The following is a 12989-nucleotide window of genomic DNA, read 5'->3' as shown; positions in this document are numbered from 1 at the left end:
ACTTAAAAGAGAACATGAAATCGTATAAAATATGTTATGCATAAATATGTATTTTATACATAAAATAAAGGTTCTCATAAAAAATCGATACACAGATGGTTGAACAGCGATTTTTTAAGGATAATCGTCCTGTGATTGTTGAAGGAATCGTCAAACAGGTAGGTCGGCTCAAAAACCAACATGGGATCCTGAAAGTATCATCAAATCGTTCTGATGACATTAATACAGTGTAATATGTATTATTAACCAAAATAACCCGTTTTCAGACTTTTCCCCGCAACACATCATGAGTCCTAGTAACGTCTATAATACTTTAGTAAAAGCGTTCATTTCTGCCGTTGTACGAAAATGTATAAAAAAAACGCACTATTTGTGTTTTCGTTTATTAAATACCAAAAACCGTATGAAATTTCGTTCTCTCACCCACTTGTACTGCGCTAAAGGCATTACTAATTCAACGAAAACGTAAATTTCATTAGTCAAAAAAAAAAAAAAAAACGGATAATAAATATTTACGAATGTTTGCTTTAAACTATTTTTATAGATTTTAATTTGGATCACAATAAATCATTATTTTAAAAGTAGTTAAATATTGTTTTTTTTCAATCAGTACAACATTTTTCTATTTAACTTATTTAGCTTTTGCTGAAGGTTCTAATTATATTTCGATTTAATATCAGATTAAATTTTATCAAATTTTGATTCATTGTATCGAACGAAATCTTACTCGAATACTGATTTAATCATTTTTTCTTTAGGAACGCTTACTTACATTTACAACGGGAATGTTTTAACATTTCAGAAAATTGTGAGTGGATACGCGATTCTACAACGTACTATGTTATGGACTCCAAGATATTCTCTCTACGCATTGTTTAAAACCGGAAACAACTGTTTGTCCTACTCGAATTGGAAGCTACGAAATCGACCCCAAGGTAAATTAATTAAAAAATTCGGTTACAATGCGATGTAAATTCCCATATTGAAATAACGGGTTATAAGTACGTTGTTTTATCTTACGACCGAAGTGTATTAGTACGATGTGTATTTAACGAGCACACAGAGGTTTACGCTAGAAAAAATTATCTATGTAAATGTGTCAAATCGTGCCATCCCGACACATAAAACAATTCAATACACGATGCCATCTCGTCATCAAGCGTTAGCAGTCGAGCAGATCGGAGAAGTAAAGAGTGGGATCGACATCTGCAGTGAGATAAGCAAGAGGGTACGGCAAAGAGAACATTATTATTTTTATTATTATTACAGCAGCTACACCCGGTGCTGCGGCACCACCACCCCTAAACGAACACAAGCACACAAAGACATCCGCACGTAAACTGTGCTCGCTCATCTTGAACCGAATGAAACGACCCGGGCCCATCTTGTAGTAGTCTACATATATATATATATATATATATACGTAAGCCAATAATGTATATATAAGTATCATCCATCGATGTAATGGGACGTGAAGTGAAGTTAACGTAGAAGCCCCATGTATGCTGCTGTTTGTAAACCGTATTGTTGTTTCCTAATTGAAAAATCAGTAATGCGACTGGAACTGCAGAACCGCAGGTGTGCCTTATAACCTCGCCGAAATGCGCGGCATGACACCGATGTAATATCGCATATTTTATATATTTCTTATTGCCTTAAACGAATCGATACGTGCTTTAATACGCTATTAGATCCTTTATAAATTTTAAACGATAGTCTATTATAACAAAGCATGTTACTGGATTCCGATTCAGTTGCGCCACCGATATTATAATTAATCCTAACAAAGCGAACCCAATTAATAAATCCAAGTATCAAAATTCCTTTTATCGTTCAGTTCAACGAATCCGAGCCTACTATCTGTACGTTTCCAAGAGAAAACGGAATAAATATCGAATTACAACAAACACATTTATCAGAAGGATTAGAACCGGAAGTTACGATCGTCTTGTTTGTACAGTTTGCAGGTTTCTTAGCTGCTGAACTGTTCAAAGCTCCCAAACGCGTTTTCCTCTTCACTTTGATAGTGAACGCGTTGGCGACGGTGGCTTTGTTCAGTGATAAAAAAAATTAGTCAACTAAAACAGTTCCATTACATTTGTAAAATAACTTTTTTCTTTTCGCCTTAGTATTACACGCAAAAGAACACTAACGTTATTTTTCAGTAAATTTTTGTTGTTTACTAATTTATGATTTCCTGTTAACTTTGTAAAGCTAGAAAAAAATACATAAAAACAAAGAAGGAAATTTATCATTTTAATTTTTATAAACAGGCTTATAAATATAATGAGGAATTTTTATACTCGGCTCTTACACGTAAATCTATTTACCGATTTTTATAAAACTTGGACACTCTGATGTAAGTTCAGCTTGATGTAAAACTTTGGTCGTGAAAGATACATTAGTAAATATTCTAGAAATAATCTACACATATGTTAATCTGATGTTATAGACACAATGTTTTGCAGATGATATAGTAATTCTAGCCGAGAGTAAAAAGGATTTAGAAGAAACAATGAACGGCACAGATGAAGTCCTACACAAGAACTATCGCATGAAAATAAACAAGAACAAAACAAAAGTAATGAAATGTAGTAGAAATAACAAAGATGGACCACTGAATGTGGAAATAGGAGGAGAAAATATTATGGAAGTAGAAGAATTTTGTTATTTGGGAAGTAGAATTACTAAAGATGGACGAAGCAGGAGCGAATAAAATGCCGAATAGCACAAGCGAAACAAGCCTTCAGTAAGAAATATAATTTGTTTACATCAAAAATTAATTTAAATGTCAGAAAAAGATTTTTGAAAGTATATGTTTGGAGTGTCGCTTTATATGGAAGTGAAACTTGGACGATCGGAGTATTTGAGAAGAAAAGATTAGAAGCTTTTGAAATGTGGTACTATAGGAGAATGTTAAAAATCAGATGGGTGGATAAAGTGACAAATGAAGAGGTATTGCGGCAAATAGATGAAGAAAGAAGCATTTGGAAAAATATAGTTAAAAGAAGAGACAAACTTATAGGCCACATACTAAGGCATCCTGGAATAGTAGCTTTAATATTGGAAGGACAGGTAGAAGGAAAAAATTGTGTAGGCAGGCCACGTTTGGAATATGTAAAACAAATTGTTAGGGATGTAGGATGTAGAGGGTATACTGAAATGAAACGACTAGCACTAGATAGGGAATCTTGGAGAGCTGCATCAAACCAGTCAAATGACTGAAGACAAAAAAAAAAGACAAAAAAAATATGTTAATCTGTACTTGTGAACCGATGGACAAAAAATGCTTGCAAGATTATGAAATAGAATGAGACACCACGACAATCTATTAATAAAATATTTATTTTGAAAACAAGCTATTGTAATTAAATAGAAAAAAACAGAAACGGTACTTAAGCCGTTTACAAAAAAAAAACATTGAAATCTATTAGAATATCCATAGGGAGATATTTTTTATGTAGAATTTGAACACATCCGTTTAAAAGTAGCCTTACTATGTAATAATAAATAGGAAATATCGGGTTAAAATAAAGCATAAAAAAATCACGTTTCCTTCCATATAACAAAGTAAAAAAAAAAGCTTAAAAAGATATATTTTGACGTTGTAATGGCAACATTTAAGATATTGGTCTTTCTTAAATGAAGAATCTGTAGCAAAAATAGGTACATAAATTTATAAATTAATTTGTGAAAATTATAATTTGTTATTTAAGTTAAGAAAAAAAAATCGAAAATTGAGTAAAGAACCATTTAAATCGTTGTAAATATGTTACAAAAGACCAACAAAATCCGTTATGATTGGTCTTGTAATAAGTTTTCTGAAACTTTTATCTGAAAATTGTCCGTTATATATATATATATATATATATATATATATATATATATATATATATATACATACAGAGAGAGAGAGTACTTTTTATAGTGTTTCTTAAAAGTTAGTGTTTTTTTTATTAGTCTATTTTTATTTATATTATTTCGTTTTTATATTATAATTATTTAAAATTGTTTTTAAATCATAGAAATGAGCAAGTTATAGATTTTTTTCATTTCTTGTAATATTTCTTGAACGTTTCTCTGGTTTTTTGTGAAACCGTACGTTAAAATGTACACATATGATAAAAGAAAAAATTAATTATGTAAATCATAAAAAGCGGTATCAATTATTGGTAAACGATTTTGTTGCCTAAACTTATAAATAAACATGTGACTTTATTCTTTATTGAGTTCGGTATCGTGTTTATTGCATCGTTTCACGACACAAAAGGGTTACATTAACTTGTTGCTTTACACTGTTTGTCCCGGCCTCTCTTATAGCTGTGACGTGTGTAAAAAAACCTGAGGTGCATGTAGTCATCGTCTTTCTCTTAAAGTAATGAACTAACCGCTCGCAACGTCAAAAAAAAATTAGTTTCGTTTTGATAAGTCAAATAAGTAAATGTGTACCGTAATTAAAAATAATAATTTTTACTCAAAAATGAAGTGATATTTGAAAACCATTTTAAATAACTGTACCAGAGAGGAAAAATTACTATTGTAACGACCACGTAATAACATACATTATATAGCTTCTTGCTGGTCATTGGATAAATCACCGGCTAATTGTTTTTTTAAATATTTTTTTAATCACTGAAAACAGCCCGTACTGACGCGGAATTCTTTATCAAATATTGCTATTTAAAAATATTAATTCTTCCGCTACGTAACAATGGATATTTTTCATTATAATATACATTTTCTTATTATTGAGCTTATGAAAAGAACATATCGGATTTTTTATTTTATAATTCACGTTAACATAAAAGATATCGGGGAATAGAATAATATCATCCTTGATATTTTTAATCGTTACGTGAAGAAAGTTATTCAGCGACTAACTCATCATAAAACGATATAACGTAAATAGTCTGATCGTTGTAGTTACGTATAGATATTTTTTTCTTATGCATTTCTGATCGTTGTTTCTGACAATAATGCATTAATCGGTGATAATCAATCAACGGACGCATTCTTTATTGTTACTAATTAATTAATTGATTATCGTTACTTTCAAGAAAATTGGCAATAACTGTTTTGAAAAGAAAAATAACCGTTTGTATTTGTAAACAAAAAAATAAACGAATCCCAAAAGTTGCATTAGGAACAATGATCGTTGGCTTTCATAATTTTTTGGTACAGTGATAAACAGGGATTTACAGATAAGCAGCGATGAAATTACTGTATTGTGCGATGTAGTATTAATGTATTGTGCGTAATAGTACGCATGATGTCATGGAGTAAAAAAAATAAATGGCCTTCAGCGAGTAGTAGTGCATTTGTGAAAACAAGTTAGTTACTGTATAAAATAGTACTGTTAGCTAGTGCGAACCAAATGCTTTTAACTAGTATAGTAGATGTAGTTTATAATAATTGCCGTCCTTACCCTGCCTACTTAATTAAGATTCACGAATCTGATCGTCAGACAATACTTTGATAAGTAGGAGTATGCGATGTTTCATTTCACCTGTCATCTCTCTCATTCTCTCTTTTTCTGGTACATTACTTTCTAAGAATTCATGTGTACACTGATATTTGTTATTTATAATGATAAATTAGCGGTTTCATTATTATCATTCTTTACATTTTTTTTCAATTATGAGTTAACAAAAGTACGGTTAAACATAAAAGGAGGTGATTTTTAATACATAAAACTTCTAATAACTCGACACATCCTCTAAAAAATTCAATAGTTTGAGTTTGACTATCAGTCCATCCAGTGGCGGAAATTAAAGGTTCTAAACCTTCCCTACGTCTTCGCCTATTGTCTGTACCGCCTCCGACCCACCGTGTTCTGGAAACTTTAGTCAGCCCTATCAATTTTTCCTACATTACCTATCATTTAAGGTCGTATATGAAACCGAATTTTTTAATCTTCCTCGCACTCGATCTGATAATCGTTATCTTTATAGGTAATTCAAAATTACATATAATATATGCGTTTCTTAAAAGAGTTTCTGTTGAAATTTTGTCCGTACTATTCCGACCTTGTGATATTCTCATGTTCGTCGTTCAAATTCGAATCGAATTAGATTATACTGTATGCATACTCTATTCGGTTCGAATTTGGACAAACGGACAAACAATTTTAATGAAGACTACCGGATGAATTTATCTTAAGTCTTCAAGAAATCTTAGCTATATAATAATTATAGGAAACCCCTCCCTCGATTGACGTGAACTTATTTTTCATTTTCTCACCCAAAATGAACTTGATGTAAAAATTTAACGAAAAATGAATGCGACAAAATTTAAGCCGAAAAACTGACTGTCTAAATGTGACTTCACGCGTTTTAAAAAGGTTTTAAGGATTTTTGATCCTTCTGTTCGAAATAGCAATCATAATTTGTTCCCTTAGGATAAACTTCAGCAAATATTCCAAGAAAAAATTCTTATAAAATAAGATGAAAGTCCTTAGAAAGCATTTATCTCTAATTCTTAATTCAAAATTTCAAAACTCTTTATAAGACAGTTACCGAGTTTCTTTTTACAACATACTAGATAGGGATTTCTTAACAAAATATATCGCTAAGAATTAAAGGAGATTAAATCAAAGAAAACCAGCGGTTGCTAATCCTAGTAATTGAAAAAAATTATAACTTAGAAACGCCAAAAAATTAAGCTATTTAAATTTATATAAATATAAACTTTGTTCTTGTAAGTTTTTAATTAAAACTAAAAATTTTACACGGCCGTAATAAATAAGAAATACAAAAAAAGTGAAAATGCTATTTGCAAATTAAAATTATTTCTGAGTACATAAGAAGTAAACACTTCATAACACCGACTCTTTTTGTTTGATCTGAGAATAAATAAACAACAGTGACTTATTTAAAATTATTAACTCCGACTTCAGCATACGTCTCGCATAATATATCGGCTTGAATATGATGAATTTCAAAATGGTTATTTAGATAACATAATTTATCTGATCAATCCGATCAACTTCTTTACGTCTTTTTGTTCTGTGAGCATCTTAGCTTCGACGTAACTCTTATATCGTACGTCATCAACCTCGCCCATCTGTTTCATATACTAGGATCTTTGTCTTCGTTCTTTTTTTACCCCTTTAAACTCTCTTACAATAGGCAATTGAGTGACTTGAGTGACTTGAACGATTGAATGACCACAGATTTACGACGACTTTCAACTTCATATTTCGAACAACGACCACGAACTCATAGAAATTTTAGTGGAGTTAGTAGTACGCCTATTTAAACGATCGAAATAAAAACTGTAAATTATTTGTAATCATTCACGGGATAATATTTAGTCTCGGCGATTTTTAACTGATTAAATATTGAATGATTAGGTAAATAAAGCAGAGGGAACTAATCGAATAAATTATGCATAAACCATATTGCTCATTAATTTATATTTTTTCTAATCAAGTTACATGATAAAAAAATTATATTTTTCTATAGCCTTTAAACGATGATATTTTACCAGAAATAACAAAATAAATCTTGTCAAAAAATCGAATAAAATAACGTACGCAACAAATACATTTTATACTTATAAATGCACGATAAACAAAATGAAATCACGCATTTTTTTTCTTTTTACATCGAGTATTATAGAGACGTTTTATAGGTAATTTCTTCATGAATGTTATACGTACACGATCAAAGTCGATGATCGCTTATTGAAACACACCGTGATGGACTGTAACCGTTTCGGCCTTCATCCAGAAAGCTCTGCATTCAAATCCTGATTCGGCATTTTCCTACATTAAAAAATGTATCGATCATTAAGAAACTGTATTTGGACGTCAGCCTGTTCTAAAGAAAATAAATATTATTACTATTAGAAACATTTTCTTAATTTTATAACAAGAAAATTTACTACTTGTTTTTTTTTTAAACAGTTAGAATTAGTTTTCGTCCTACCGATCTATTACTGATATGTGATGACATATGTACAGTTTGTTATTAAAAATGTTTTTGGTATTTTTACGTTGTATTAGTCCTGTTTATTATTATTTTTTTTTTTAATTCATAAATTTATTACTTCCGTAAAATACACCTCTTAATTAAATGGTGACCGATTTTAATGAATTTTTGTGTGCAAGGTTGTTCGGGAATAATATGAAAAGAATTTTCCGCTGGTAGATAAAAAATTTGTCGCAAGGTATCTGATTCGAATAGATAGACGTAGAGTAGCCCATAGCCCACTAAGAACCTGATAATTTATTTTAATACGTTGTTGGAATTTTAGCGCGTTACTCTTCGTCTATTATTTTCGAGATGGGTAAAAACTGGATGATTCTTTATTATTCATTTACATTAGCCAGCAACAGCCTTTAAGTTAATCAGTGATCTATATAATGCGGTAAGTTCTTCCTCATCGTCATACCAACGTTTCTGAAAAAAGTATCTTTGATTGAAACGACTGAAGGAAAACGTTAATGGTATACAGAAAAGAGTTATTCCATTAGACTTATTTATGAACTGGAAACGTACAGCAAACGTAATGCTAATACGAATTAAATAAAATAGTTTATCCGTAAATCGTTTAGGTCACAAAAACCAGCCAGCAGAATCATTTTTAATTCTATACTTCATTTTTGCCTTTATATCGACTTAGATAAGGTATCAGATCTTAAATTTTAAACCGGATATTCGAAATATTACTAATTTTTTTTAAAAGGAATTTGTATTTAACGAGAAAAATATGAATTAGTACAAAGCAATAACTTTAATTTATTTGAAAATATATATAAAGTAACAACAGAATTTGCTCCTTCCGGATCAAAATATATTGTGGGTGAATACACGGTGCCAGCTAACGTATAATTGCCTAAGTTCATCCTTATGTGTCGGAAAAGTTGGTCTTCCTTCCTCTCAGCTCTTGAGAGGATATTCCCTATACCACCTAGGATTTTTTTTTGTCTTCAGTCATTTGACTGGTTTGATGCAGCTCTCCAAGATTCCCTATCTAGTGCTAGTCGTTTCATTTCAGTATACCCTCTACATCCTACATCCCTAACAATTTGTTTTACATATTCCAAACGTGGCCTGCCTACACAATTTTTCCCTTCTACCTGTCCTTCCAATATTAAAGCTACTATTCTAGGATGCCTTAGTATATAGCCTATAAGTTTGTCTCTTCTTTTAACTATATTTTTCCAAATACTTCTTTCTTCATCTATTTGCCGCAATACCTCTTCATTTGTCACTTTATCCACCCATCTGATTTTTAACATTCTCCTATAGCACCACATTTCAAAAGCTTCTAATATTTTCTTCTCAGATACTCCGATTGTCCAAGTTTCACTTCCATATAAAGCGACACTCCAAACATACACTTTCAAAAAACTTTTCCTGACATTTAAATTAATTTTTGATGTAAACAAATTATATTTCTTACTGAAGACTCGTTTAGCTTGTGCTATTCGGCATTTTATATCGCTCCTGCTTCGTCCATCTTTAGTAATTCTACTTCCCAAATAACAAAATTCTTCTACTTCCATAATCTTTTCTCCTCCTATTTTCACATTCAGTGGTCCATCTTTTTTATTTCTACTACATTTCAATACTTTTGTTTTGTTCTTGTTTATTTTCATGATATATATATATATATATATATATATATATATATATAGGTATATGTATATATATACCTAGGATATATATATAACAGTTTTCGGTATTATTTGAGTATACATGCTAGACCGATAGTACATATGCTAGCGATCGAATCGTTAATGATTTAACGATCATTTGTAGGCGGAGCCGACGGATAGCAAGTGAATGACGTCATAAACCGATATACTACAGTTTCAGCTGTCATCGTTTTGTAAGAAATCGTTATAAAAAATTCAATTTATACTGTCTATTGCTTACTCAGTTATTTGATCGATAACTAATTTTATATTATAAAAGGTTTTATAAAAAAACGCATTAAAAATGCTTTTTACGACTTTTTTAAGTGTATATATGATTTCAAAATGCCATAAAATTTATCAAAAGTCTTATTAATATAAGTTATTTAATGTTGAAATATGAATTTTTATCTTCTCCTCATCAAATCTCAATTTCTTTCGGAAATAGTGGGACTTTTAGAAAGACTCCAATCTAGTTATTGTATCCAAAATAATAGTTCACAATAATTAAATCGTTAATCAAAGTAGATCAGGTAAGATAATTTCCTTAACAATACAATTATATTTATCTACTAAATGGAAAAGTTATTATTAATTTTTTTTTCTAATATGTGTGCAGGAAAGAATCTAGTACAGTCCTAACGGCGTAAACTCCAACCTACAAGTAATATTAATCGACATTCCTGTGCGAAATCAACTACCGTCTTGTAAAGTAAAGATTCTTTGTTTTTGTAATGCAAATATTAATTGTATCTCATAAAATATAAAAACTTTTATATGGTCGGATGTGCCACGGTAAAACGGGGATGACATAATTGAAAAAGCTGATGTGTCATGTAGATCTATGTGTTGCATACATCAAACTTTACGTCGAAATCGTTAAATAAAGATCCTTTATTTCGTTTATTTTTTTTTTTATTTTTAGATTTTGCACGGTTTTATCGTCTTTGTTGAAGTTCGAAGGCGAATAATTAAATGTTTTATTACTGATCATCATATTAAAAAAAATTAAGTAAGAAAAAATAAACAGTTATCGTACCGAGATTTTATAAAATGCTAAAAAAAATTTAATAAGCTTTACATTGAATATTGAAAAATAATGATATTGCGAATCGATGAGACAGCCGTTTCAAAATGTTATCGTAAATTTCATTTCAGAAATAGGTCGTTAATGTGATTTTACTAAAAAATAAATAAATATTAATAATAATAATAATTATTAATATTTTCTAGCAATTATTATCACATAACAACATGTTTTGAATGAAAATAATCTGCCTTTCAGTTAATAAGGCACCAATTTTTTCAATGAAATAAAAGCCGTTCATAAACTATATGCTGTTATACCCGAAGAAATATATTTAAAGATCAACTTAATTTATTCAATTACCTCTCATAAGGAAATTATTTTTTAAAGTATTTTTAATTAATATACATTAATAGATAAAAATTAAGAAAAAAATAAAAATATAAAAGTTCGGGAAGGTATACTTTATAGATATAATAAAGTTTTATGAAATTTCTCTTTATTAAAAATGTTAATATTTTATATTTTATTTTTTAAATTAATAGGAATAAGACTATTTTTAATTAACCTATTATATTTGCGCGCACTAATGTAATAAAAATTTAAAAAAAATAGAAGTTATGAAAGTTGTCGTGAAGAGATTAAATACAATAATACATTAAAAAATAAAACCTTGAAGTGAGGTTGGTTTACCTCACTTTGGTATTACCGTTAGCGGGATACGAATGTAAGATTAAACACTCCGGGAAGACTAAATCTGAATATTACGAAAAATATTTTAATGTAATATAATTTGGTTAATAAACTTGTTAATAAATTACAAATATTATTGTGAATAAAAATTTAAAACTACTTCATGGAACATAGTGAAAATCCCCCCGGAAAAAGAAACGTTTTAATATTTCTACCGTCGGGAATCAACAATACAAGAATACGTTATCTTGTGGTGCAACGGACAGCCGGCTGCGTTTTTAAATCAATTACTTTTTATCTTAACTTTTTTCTTTTCGGCCATCAGATTTGACCTTGAAACGCTACGTTGTATGGTTTCTGTCGTATAACTTGTTTTTAAAAATGCGAAAAATTAATTTAAATAAAACGGTTGGGAATCGAGATACCGGTTACCTTAAAAAGCCTACTGTCTGTCCGTCCACTCATCTACGGATGAAACGACCTGATATTTAATTCGATTAAAGCCAAAAACCTGTATTATTTGTTAATTACGCTTTATACATATATATATATATATATATATATATATATATACATATACATATAATCTATTTGCGCGATATTAGAATCAGTCTGACCGTATGAAATAATATATAATTCTCTCTGCGTGCGTGGTTGTATGTTCTGGACTTCATCCTTTAATTTAACATATGAGAAATCATAATTATCTTTTAATTTATCGTATTTTAATGTTTTTTTCTGTCTGCAAAATATTTTAAGCAAAAGTAATTATAATATCGATAATGGATGTTAACATCTTGATCTACATCGAATTATAACGGGCAGTAACTTATAACTGTATATAGTCGTAATACTTACAGAATTACTGAACAAGTTACAATTAATACGCGTTAAAATATTAACAGAAAATCACCGAACAACTTTTTATAAAACTGGCTAGAATTAATAAAATATAACCGCTGCTATATTAAGGAAATCAGAATACATAATTAAAATCTGATGTAGAATTATTATATTATTACAGACAGGAATTAAAATTTCTTTTACTAACTGTACCGCTTCGTCTCGGATGTAATAATAGTTACTCTTTTTAACAAATATATTTCTTACTTAGCTTATGAAAACGAAATTCTGATTATAATTATTACTATTCTTTTTTCATACGTAAATATTTTCATTGTAATATCTGTCGCTTGGAAATATGAAATCTTAACAGTGGATAGTTTTTATATCGTTTAAAAAAATGAATAAAAGTTTTAAAATAAACATAATTTATCGCAGAATTTTCAAAAATTTATTATTCTTTATGTTCATAGAATAAAATAAATAAAACGGTTTGCACGTGTAACAAGATACATCTATCTCATACAAGCACACGCGAGCACACACACACACACACACACACACACACACACAATAACACTTTCGCGTGTCGATACGTAGAAACTGGAGACCCCCTGAGGGAATGGAGTTTAGATACAATTATCGTACTTAAAATATAAAATAATAAATGGAATGAATGAGTCTCATTGCTCTATAAAAAAATATCAGGAACCTTGTACAGTAAAAGCTGCATGTCATCGTAATGAATTCCAAACCGCTCCATGAAATAAAGTCTTCATAAAA

At 29.7% G+C, this 12989-nt stretch overlaps 1 protein-coding gene across 1 annotated transcript in view; it reads right to left on the bottom strand.

The window, feature by feature from the left end:
• The window catches only part of onecut (homeobox protein onecut), a 165802-nt gene that overhangs the window by 49830 nt on the left and 102983 nt on the right, over nucleotides 1–12989 (bottom strand). The gene's annotated exons all lie outside the window — the stretch shown is intronic.

The sequence above is a fragment of the Lycorma delicatula genome, chromosome 4, assembly GCF_047948215.1.
Source record: "Lycorma delicatula isolate Av1 chromosome 4, ASM4794821v1, whole genome shotgun sequence".
In the NCBI taxonomy this organism is placed as follows: Eukaryota; Metazoa; Arthropoda; class Insecta; order Hemiptera; family Fulgoridae; genus Lycorma; species Lycorma delicatula.
Note: the sequence above shows the minus strand (reverse complement) of the source record. Positions and strands in the feature narration are given on the sequence as shown.